This window comes from Camellia sinensis, chromosome 1 (assembly GCF_055761805.1).
Source record: "Camellia sinensis isolate YWXY chromosome 1, ASM5576180v1, whole genome shotgun sequence".
In the NCBI taxonomy this organism is placed as follows: Eukaryota; Viridiplantae; Streptophyta; class Magnoliopsida; order Ericales; family Theaceae; genus Camellia; species Camellia sinensis.
Genome location: NC_138961.1, coordinates 59,552,965 through 59,563,858, shown reverse-complemented (window position 1 = coordinate 59,563,858; position 10,894 = coordinate 59,552,965). Strand labels below are relative to the sequence as shown.

The following is a 10,894-nucleotide window of genomic DNA, read 5'->3' as shown; positions in this document are numbered from 1 at the left end:
ATATATATATATTTGTATTTATTGAATCTATTTTAGATTTTTTCGCAAATCTTTTATTTTTTTACATACATTTAGATTAGGTGATGCATCTAACAAATAAAAAAAAAAAAAAAAAGTTGACTAAACTATAAAATTTTAAAAAAATCATTAAAAATAATAAAATACACAAAATTTAAAATTTATTTTTAAAATTTTAAAATGAAACAAAGTCTCAAGTCAAGTCAACTTAAGATGTAACCTCATTGGATTGTCACATGATTGATAGAAACTAGTCACATGTGTATACACAACCTTCTTATCTGCAAAATAAAGGGAGAAAAATAGAGTAACAAAATATAAATTTATTGATTTAAATAATACGATTACAATCTTTGATGAATTTTCTAATCAAATAAAATAATCCTTTGATTCTTTCCTTCAAAAAGTTGACTTGAGGGTTTGACAGCTTGTGTAACAATTTAAATTTTTAATTATTATGAAGAATTTATACTAATAGTATTTAATCTCAACTTGGAAAATATATAATTTATCATATATTATTATGTATAATTTTGTAAAATAATATAATTATTTAAAAGTTTAGGGGTCAAAATATAAATAATAATAATATAGATAATATTAATAATAATAATGGGTGTGGTAGTAAAATAAATAATTTATTTTCTGTTGGTATATGATAAAGTGTAATTTAATTAAAAATTATTTTATTTATATAATTATATTAAAATATTAGGTCTAAGAGTAATTATCTTAAATATCTATTAAAGATAAGAACAAATCTAAATAATTATAAATTAAATCTTATCGAAAGGGACGTCTTGTCACGTGTTGAGCGACTGTGGCTTCCTCCTCCCTATTTAAGGGAGGAGATGATCAGCCTGCGTAAAAAAAAGAAAGAAGAGGAGAAAAGAAGAAAGAATGAAGAGAAAGAAAGAAAGAGAGTAAAGAAAAGAAAGAAGGGTGGAAATTAAAAAGGTTTGTAATAGTGAAAAGAAAGAGTAAGGTATTAAAGTTAAGGTGAGTCATATTATACTTTGAGTCACCAAAATATATTTTACGTATGTTTTGACTTACCAACATCTATTTTATATAAGTTATATTTTATTAGTATATTAATAAAAGTTATATGTTTTATAAAGATTTCAGTAACGTGGTTTTATTTCTGAACCATATTTGCTTAAAAGGAAATCTATGGATATGTTTGTTTTACTTTTAAAGAATATTTGGCTATGACTTTATATATAATTATGTTTTATAAGTACCACCACGGGAGTCCCACGCCTTGAGGGACTTAAACAACCATTGGCTTCTGTTTGGCCACTTTGTGGTCCTCTGCTTGTCATGGATCCATTGACCTCTGTTCTGTGCAGAGTAAAGTGTTGTACGGAGCTAAGTGCTACACTATTGTGGGAGCCACTTCTAGAATCCGTACGAGCCACCTCTTAAATCCGTACCTCTGTTCTGTGCGGACTAAAGTGCTGTGCGGAGTTAAGTGCTACACTATTGTGGGAGCCACCTTTAGAATCCGTACGAGCCACCTCTTGAATCCGTACCTCTGTTCTGACTGTCACTTCAGTGACCTCTGTTCTATTCTGTTCTGTATCGTGGTTATAGTTATCTATTTATATAATATTTGTATTTCAGTTTCTGCTACTTAAATGATTTCTGGTACTCAAATGATTTGTTTATGTAAATGTTTTGGCTACATAACTATCCATGGTTATTTCGTGTCCCTTATACTGTTGGTATAATATTTCTCACTCTGCCATGTGCTTATAGTTTTTTACCAATTTTTAGGAAACATGCAATTCCGAAATAGCTTCTGGAAAGTCTTAGACGCGGGGCTGCGGAATAGACACACACGACACTTTTATGATATTTTTTCTATGTAAATATCGGCCTTTTTGGTCAGCATAATTTTGTAATAAAAATAGAAGCTCCAATGATTATTTTGGTACCCTCATTCAAATATTACTTCCGCTCGCGTTTATTGATTTGCTTAGGAATTAGCCGGAGGTAACCTCAGTTACTAGCCATCACGATACTTAACCCTTGGGTACGGGGAGCGGGTTGTGACAGCTTGTTCCCCAATTGAGCGAAGAAATCTCCTCCATGTAACATGAAGAAGATGGAAAATTTGTAGAATTTTGATTTTTTATTCCCGAATTTTATGCTTTATGGAAATTGATCGACTTTGCTGAAAAGAATTTCGGGGCTTTAAAGGCTTGAATCCAATGGAGCTTTTTTCCTTGCCTTGATGTAGATTTTTGTCTCTACAACTTGATTTATGTATGTAGAAGTTATATGTAAAATTGTATATAAAATTGTATGCAAACTTCTGGTGGAGATCACTCCTATTTATAGAAATGGGTGGAGGAAAGTCTTAATAAACTTTAACTTCTTTGATAATTATCTTTGATTTATTTAGAGATAAATATCAAAATATCACTTTAATGGTATGCCATAATTTTGTTGGCATGACCACCTCAATATGACAAGTGGTTTAATTTGATTAGTCAAAAACTTATTTGATACATCTGTCACAACCCAAACCCAGTATCCAGAGACTAAGCACCGCGACAGGACAAAAACTTAAGTCAATAGCGGAATAAAATAAAAGGGTACCCAAATATTTATATAATCAAAAATATACATTGGAGTTTTTATTTATTTACATTGTCAGAGCTAAAATTATGGTTACAAAGTGCCAGTGCCTGTGTCTACCCAAACCCTGGTCCATCTACACCAACATATGGACAAGGGAACAAGTTACTCCCAAGCTTCATCACCTAAAAGTGGTTAACAACTATAAGCACGTGGCAGAGTGAAAAATATTATACTGAGAGTATAAGAATATAAAAATCACTATGGATAATTATTGGGCGAAACAAAAAATCATTTTCAGAAATTAGTTTAAATAACAAACATATAATACATAAATCATATAAGCAAAATAATCATAATCATGGTATAAAACATAACAGAACAAAGGGTCAATGGATATTCAAGTCCCCCAGACATGGGACCTTCAGAGAGCCAGATATTTGAGTCCCTAGGCATGGGACCTTCAGAAGGTCACAAAAGTGACAACAGAACAGAACAAAAGGTCAGTGGATCCATGACAAACAGAGAGTCGCAAATAGTAACAACAGAACAGAACAGAAGGCCACATAAAGTGACAATTCAAAGGGCCAATGAATATTAAAGTCTCCCCAAGGCATGGGACCATCAGAGGGCCAATGGATATTAAAATCCCCCCAAGGCATGGGACTATCACAGGGTCAATGATTATGTAAAAATAATTGTTCAAAAACACATTTAGAAAATAATTATATCCATGGGTTTCCCGTTTAAACAAATAAGGTTCATTTAACAAATTACATACTTAAAAACTAATATAATTTACAAAACAGATTTTACATAAAACAATTTGTAGTGTTCAAAATATAATAAAACTCACCTCAATATTAATTCCTAACTTTCACTTCTGATCCCGGCTCACTCTCTCATATACCCCTCGTTTGTTATTTATTTATTTATTTATTTATTTATTTATTGTGATTTCCTTGCCATGCAACTCACCTATTTATAAGTGATAAAACCCTCACTATGCACCACTGTGTCACCATGTGGTTTCATCACATGGCACTCCACGCATCTCAGCTGGTTTCTGAAGCAACAATTTACGCAAGTTCCCCATATTCTACTATGGCCTCAAAAAAATGTTATAGTTCCAATTTTTTTTTTTTTTTCTAAGATTAAGTAAATATATTTTGGGGTGTCACATTCTTCCCTCCTAAATAGAAGTTTGTCCTTAAACTTGTCGTACCTTGATTTTCAAAAAGATGTGGATATCGAGCTCACATTTGACTCTCAATTTCCCATGTAGCTTATTCGACACGATGATTTCGCCATAAGACTTTTACAAGAGGTATAGTCTTGTTTCGAAGAATCTAATCACAACAGTCAAGGATCTATACCAGTTGCTCTTCGTAAAGGAGATTTGGTTGAACTTCCAAGTCCTCCTGATCAATGACATGCTTTGAATCCCATAAATATCGTCGGAGCATTGAAACATAGAACACATTGTGGACATCGGACAACTATTGTGGAAGTGCAAGACTATATGCTACAAGGCCAATGCTTTTCCAGTATCTCATATGGTCTGATGTAACATGGATTCAATTTTTTTCATTTTCCAAACCGAATGATACCTCTTGTTAGTGAGACTTTCAAGAAAACATGATCTCTTATTTGAAATTCCAAATCTTGTCTCTGAGTATCTGCATAGCTTTTCTAACGGCTCTGAGCAGTGCGGATTCCTTGTGGAATGAGTTGGATTTTGTCACTTGTCATCTGCATAATTTCAAGACCTAATAATTTTCTGTCTCCAACCTCTATCCAGCATATAGGCGATCAACATTTCCTCTCGTACAGTGCTTCATACAGTGCCATCCCGATGCTCGCTTGGTAACTATTATTATAAGCGAATTCCACTAACGGTAGATGATCGTCCCAATTACCTTTAAATTCTAACACGCATATTCGCAACATGTCTTCTAACATTTGAATCATTTTTTCGAATTGACCATCAGTTTGAGGATGATAATCGGTGCTAAACTTTAGTGTTGTTCCCAAGGTTGCTTGTAACTTTTTTCAAAATTGAGATAAAAAGCGAAGGCCTCAATCCAACACAATTGACACCAAGGTGCCATGCAATCAAATTATCCACTTGATATATAAAGTGGCAAATTTATTAAGTGAATACGTGACTCTGACAGGCAGAAAATGTGTCGACTTCGTTAACCGATCTACTATAACCCATATCGCATCATACTTTGAAGCTGATTGTGGTAATCCGATCACAAAATCCATGCCAATGTGTTCCCATTTTCATTCAAGAATAAGGAGTGGTTGTAGCAGCCTTACGGGTCTTTGATGCTCTGCCGTGACATTGAAAACATTTGGACACATGGCTTGCTATGTCCTTTTTCATTCCTGGCCACCAATAATGCCTTTTCATATCATGGTACATCTTCGTATTCCTAGGATGAATTGCGAATCTCAAGCTATGTGCTTCAACCAATATATTCTTTTTGATTTTTGGAATGTCAGATATGGAAATTTGATTTCGAAACTTCAGTATCTCATTGCATATAGTGAAATTAGAATTACCCTTATTTCCTTGCTCATCGTATATTTTCTTCAAAAGTGGGTCCTCACATTGACGTGTTTTAATCTCGTTGATTATCGTAGGTTTTATGATTATATTAGCGAGTAATCCATAAGTCTTGTATGGAACCAATTCCAAATCCAGTTTTTCTAGTTCCCGTGTAAATGGTTTCTTGTCGATGAAAATGCATGCCAAACTTCAGGTAGTCTTTCGACTCAACGCATCTACTACCATGTTAGCCTTGTCTGGCTGGTGTTGAATCTTCACATCATAATCTTTCATAAATTCTAACCATCATCATTGTGTAGCTCAACTTTTCGTACCTCTTTTCGGAAGACGAATAAGCCCTACAGTATTGGACTCTCGCGGTTCTAAATCTGATCTCACAAGTGCAATGTGAAATAGATAAACACCATAGAGTCCAAATCTGGAAAATCTTTTGAAAAATCGATTTTGAATCAAATTGCCAAAAATGGATTGTTTTGCCAGATATAGAGTCGCAACCTAAATATTTTGAAAAATTTAGGAAATCCATGACTCATACCAAAGGCCACGTGTCCGTCATCACTAAGATTGTCTCGGCTCAGGAACTTAGTTATGAGAGGGGAAGGTCATTAATTAAGCACCCCTGCTCGCCCGATCAAAAATTGACCTCTAGTAATCATGATGTAAATTTTATTTACATTATATGCTCTTGTTCCGATTATTAGGCTACAATTACTATGTGATGTGTACACACACAAGTATAGACTAACTTGCAAAAATTGGGACATTTGATTTCATGTTTGCTTTGAAAAGAGTTTGTGAATGTACCACTCAAAAAACTGGGCTTAAACGTACATGAACCAAACCATCCCAATTCAAGCAACTAGCCGTCTTCCACAGGCATTCAAACAGTTCACCATTTAAGCATTTAGCCTCATGGTAAGCATGCTTTGACATGGCAATAATCACACGCATGCGATTATTCTAAAGCAAAATAAAAGCTTACCTAGTACTCTAAGCAAAAAAAGATGATAAAGTTAGAAAAATGCATGATCCTAACTATGCGATATGGCTAATGCAACATGTGGGGACATATTTTTGGGTTGTCCACGTGGCCGAGGTTGTTAGCCGAGGTGCCACGTGGGCGGACCATGGTGCCGAGATATAGTGCGATAATACCAAAATCCGAGATATTTGGATAGAGGACTAGAGTCCTAGATGACTTCAAACTACCTATTTGGATAGAGATGGGACTCTTGAGGGAGTTCATCTTAATTTGAATAGTGTGAGTTGTGATAAATGTTATCCTTGTAAAGGATAGAGTCCCATGAAGTAAAACTTCTAGGGGAAGTGGGACACTGATTATTATAAAAGTAAGGCACCCTCGTGGGTCTAAGGTATGCTTTATTTGAGATGCTTTTTATATTCTTTCTTGTGAGTTAAGCACTATTGGCTATCTTTGAGAGATAATTACTGACTTGATCGTCGGAGTGCTCCCGGGTGGACAAACCACCGCGGTATTCTCATATTTTTGTTGGCAGGTGTTCGGGCTTAATCTATTATGCCGGTGCTCTCCAACTAAGTTCCCCGTTTGGTTATGTGGTCGGAACTCAACACCCACAATTTGGCGCCGTCTGTGGGAACTTAGTTAGAATAAATGGCCATCATCGTGCAAGATCAACATATCGGCAACGACTAGTTTAGCAAAGATGGAGAATGTGTCAACATTAACGGAATGAAGACCCTTCTAAAATAGATGCGAAGACAGGAGACATAAGCGCTCCCAAGGAGATGACTTTCAAGTATAAAAGGATCAGCCTAAGTGAGCAGATTCCAGATCCCAGATCCTAGAAGACAAGATCTCTGCCTAGATGATTAGGTCCGAGAAGACAAGAGCTCAGCCTAAGTGAGCAGATCTCAAATCCTAGATCCTAGAAGACAAGATCTCAGCCTAGATGATTAGCTCTGAGAAGACAGGAGCTCAGCCTAAGTGAGCAAATCCCGGATTCTAGATCCCGAATCCCAGATCGCAGATCCTAAAAGACAAGATCTCAGCCTAGATGATTAGGTCCGAGAAGACAAGAGCTCCGCCTAAGTGAGCAGATCCCAAATTCCAGATCTCGGATCCTAGATCCCAGAAGACAAGATCTCGGCCTAGATGAGTAGGTTCGAGAAGACAAGAGCTCAGCCTAAAGTAGATCTCGGATCCCAAATCCTAGAAGACAAGATCTCGGCCTAGATGAGTAGGTCCGAGAAGACAAGAGCTAAGCCTAAGTGAGCAGATCCCAGATTCCAGATCCCGAATTCAGGATCCCAGATCCCAGAAGAAAAGATCTCAGCCTAGATGATTAGGTCCGAGAAAACAAGAGCTCAACCTAAGTGAGCAGATCCCGTATTCCAGATCCCAGAAGACAAGATCTCGGCTTAGATGATTAGGTCCGAGAAGACAAGAACTTAACCTAAGTGAGCAGATCCTGAATTCTAAATCCCGGATCCCAGAGCCTAGAAGATTAGATCTCGGCCTCGATGAGTAAGTCTGAGAAGACAAAGAGCTAAGCCTAAGTGAGCAGATCCTGGATCCCAGATCCGAAAAGACAAGATCTCGGTCTAGATAGGTCCAAGAAGACAAGAGCTCAACTTAAGTGAGCAGATCCCAGATTCCAGATCCTGAATCCCAGATCCCAGAAGACAAGATCTTGGCCTAGATGATTAGGTCCGAGAAGACAAAGGCTTAGCCTAAGTGAGCAGATCTTGGATCCCAGAGCCCAGAAGACAAGATCTCGGCCTAGATAAGTAGATCCAAGAAGACAAAGAGCTTAGACTAAGTTAGCAGATCTCGGATTCTAGATTCCGGATCCCAGATCTCAGATGACAAGATCTCGGCTTAGATGATTAGGTTCGAGAAGATAAGAGCTTAACTTAAGTGAGCAGATCTCAGATTCCAGATCCCAGATTCCAAAGCCCAGAAGACAAGATCTCGGCCTAAATGAGTAGGTCCGAGAAGACAAAGAGCTTAGCCTAAGTAAGCAGATCCCAGAAGACAAGATCTTAGCCTAGTTGATTAGATCAGAGAAGACAAGAGCTCAGCTTGAGTGAGTAGATCCCGGATTCCAGATCCCGGATCCTAGAGCCCAAAAGAGAAGATCTCAGCCTAGATGAGTAGGTCCGAGAAGATAAAGAGCTCAACCTAAGTGAGCAGATCTCGGATTCCAGATCCCGGATCTCAGATCCTAAAAGACAAGATCTTGGCCTATATGATTAGGTCTGAAAAGACAAGAGCTCAGTTTAAGTGAGCAGATCCCGGATCCTAGAAGAGAAGATCTCGGCCTAGATGATTAGGTCCGAGAAGACAAGAACTCAGCCTAAATAAGCAGATCTCAGATCCCAGAAGAAAAAATAAAAGACTTGCATTGAAAAGAGACACCTTGTTCAAGTACATAAACAGGCACATCGGCCCCGACAAAACAGATATTGTTCAAAACAGAGAAGAAGAAGATACAACTACAAAGAAAAAAGTATAATGGGAAAAAAAATTCCTAACTACTAGGATCTTTTGCATTGATCTTAGACTGTTCAACCTCGACTGTTGAAATTGTTTGGGCCTCGGCAGACAGATGGGCAAACTTCTTGGCCGCGATTTCGACTTCGTTTTCCAAAAGAGTCTGGTCCAGGCTCTTTACAGCGGCAGTGATCTCGCTTTCAGAAGTGTCGGACTCCTTTGGCAAGGTGCTCTTGAAGACCTCATCTTCATCCTCCTCTGTCAAGTCCAGGACTTGAACATTTAGAGTAAGAGACTTGGCCCCAGCAGCAGTGTCAGATTCTTCTTGATAACCTCATCCTCGGCCTCTTCCTTGTCTCCGGCCTCCTTGTCGTCGGCCTCTTCTACTTCCTCGGCCTCATCCTCATCCTCAGATTGATTGGGAGAGGGAGGGAAAGGGACATTGAGCTGACCCATATCACAGAGGGGTGAGTCCTCGGGAACAGACATCTTTTTGAGGGCTGTCATCCAGTCAAGATAGTAGCCTTTGTTACAGGCCATGTTGACTTGTTTTTTCAGCCTTAACAACGGCCTCGACTTTGGCAGCAGTAACTTGGTCCATTTGCTTCATGTGCTTCTCTTTCGAGATATTAAGTTGTTAGAGGCATGAGCATGTTGGATTGACTATAAGGAGATGGAGTGGATTGCACAGTTATGACATCAGGGATGTCAACAAGAAGGTCTACTGCGACAAGAGTTCGGCGAGACATGTTGTCATTGGCTACGGCGATGGTTACTCATAGATAAGGCGATTGGAAAATTATAAAGGCCAAAGACTGGGAGCTTAGGACCTCGGTGTTTCTTGTTCCTAATTCTAGCTGCAAGATTGTCACTATTTTTACTACCATTGAGACGGTGGGTTGATGTGTGGAGTAGCTGATGAACTACTTGGATGCTAGTCTAGTTCAGCTGGTAGCGTTTGAACCTTGGGCACAAAGGGAGTGTTCATAGTAATGAATGCTTCAAGAACAGCGATAATGGTTTGTATAGGCCAAGAAAAAGAGAGTCTAGGGGCACAGATAGAGACGAAATAGGAAAATGAAATGGTTTTGCTGGAATTAGAAAAATAAGGCAAAAAGTTATGATTTCGAGTCCCGATGTGCCCGTGCTGACGTCAGGCGGCGGGGGGGCAGAACTGATGTGACATGATGGGGACGCGGTTGGTACGCTCTAATCTAATGATGATCTTGATTGAAAAGTGCGATCTCAGTTGAGATATTGATCTCGGTAGAGATGATGACCTCGATTGAGATGACGATCTCAGTTGAGATGGTGATCTTGTTTAACACGATGATTTCAATTGAGCTGTTGATCTTGGTTGAGATGTTGAATTTGGATGGGGGTAGAACTTGTTTATTCTTGGTTTCTGATGAGTTGATACTAGGATCTTGATGTTCTTGAACTAGCAAGTCCTAATCTCTGCTAGTAGTGCAATCTCTGTCGAGATGTTGGACCTAGATGAAATAGAACATTTGAGTCCATGTTGACGAGTGGACATTTGAGTCCATGTTCTTGGTTTATAATTCTTGATTCTTAACGAGTACACATTTGAGTCCCTGTTTCTTGGTGCCAACGAGTCACGATCTCAGTCAGAGAAGTGCATGTATAGATTCCATCTCCTCAGTTTGCCGAGGTAATAAAACCTAGGGGGCAGGTTGGGGACATATTTTTGGGTAGTCCACGTGGCGGAGGTTGTTAACCGAGGTGCCACGTGGGCGTACCATGGTGCTGAGATATGGTGCGATAATACCGGAATTCGAGATATTTGGATAGAGGACTAGAGTCCTAGATGACATCAAGCTACCTATTTGGATAGAGATGGGACTCTTGAGGGAGTTCATCTTAATCTGAATAGTGTGAGTTGTGATAAATGTTATCCTTGTAAAGGATAGAGTCCTATGAAGTAAGACTTCTAGAGGAAGTTGGACACTGATCATTATAAAAGTAAGGCACCCTCATGGGTCTAAGGTATGCTTTATTTGAGATGTTTTTTATGTTCTTTCTTGTGAGTTAAGCACTATTGACTATTTGAGAGATAATTACTGACTGAATCGTCGGAGTGCCCCCGAGTAGACGAACCACCGTCGGATTCTTATCTTTCTGTGACAGGTTGTTCAGGCTTAATCTATTCTGCCGGTGCTCTCCTGCTGAGTTCCCCCTTTGGTTGTGTGGTCGGAAATCAACACCCACACAACACA

General features: G+C 38.4%; 1 long non-coding RNA gene across 1 annotated transcript; it reads left to right on the top strand.

Moving 5' to 3' along the window:
* The first annotated feature begins 778 nt into the window (after positions 1–778).
* On the top strand, positions 779–1,957 carry LOC145795146 (uncharacterized). Its single transcript, XR_014335466.1, has 2 exons — positions 779–1,017; positions 1,798–1,957. It is a non-coding gene; the product is annotated as an uncharacterized LOC145795146 (long non-coding RNA).
* The last annotated feature ends 8,937 nt before the right edge of the window (positions 1,958–10,894 follow it).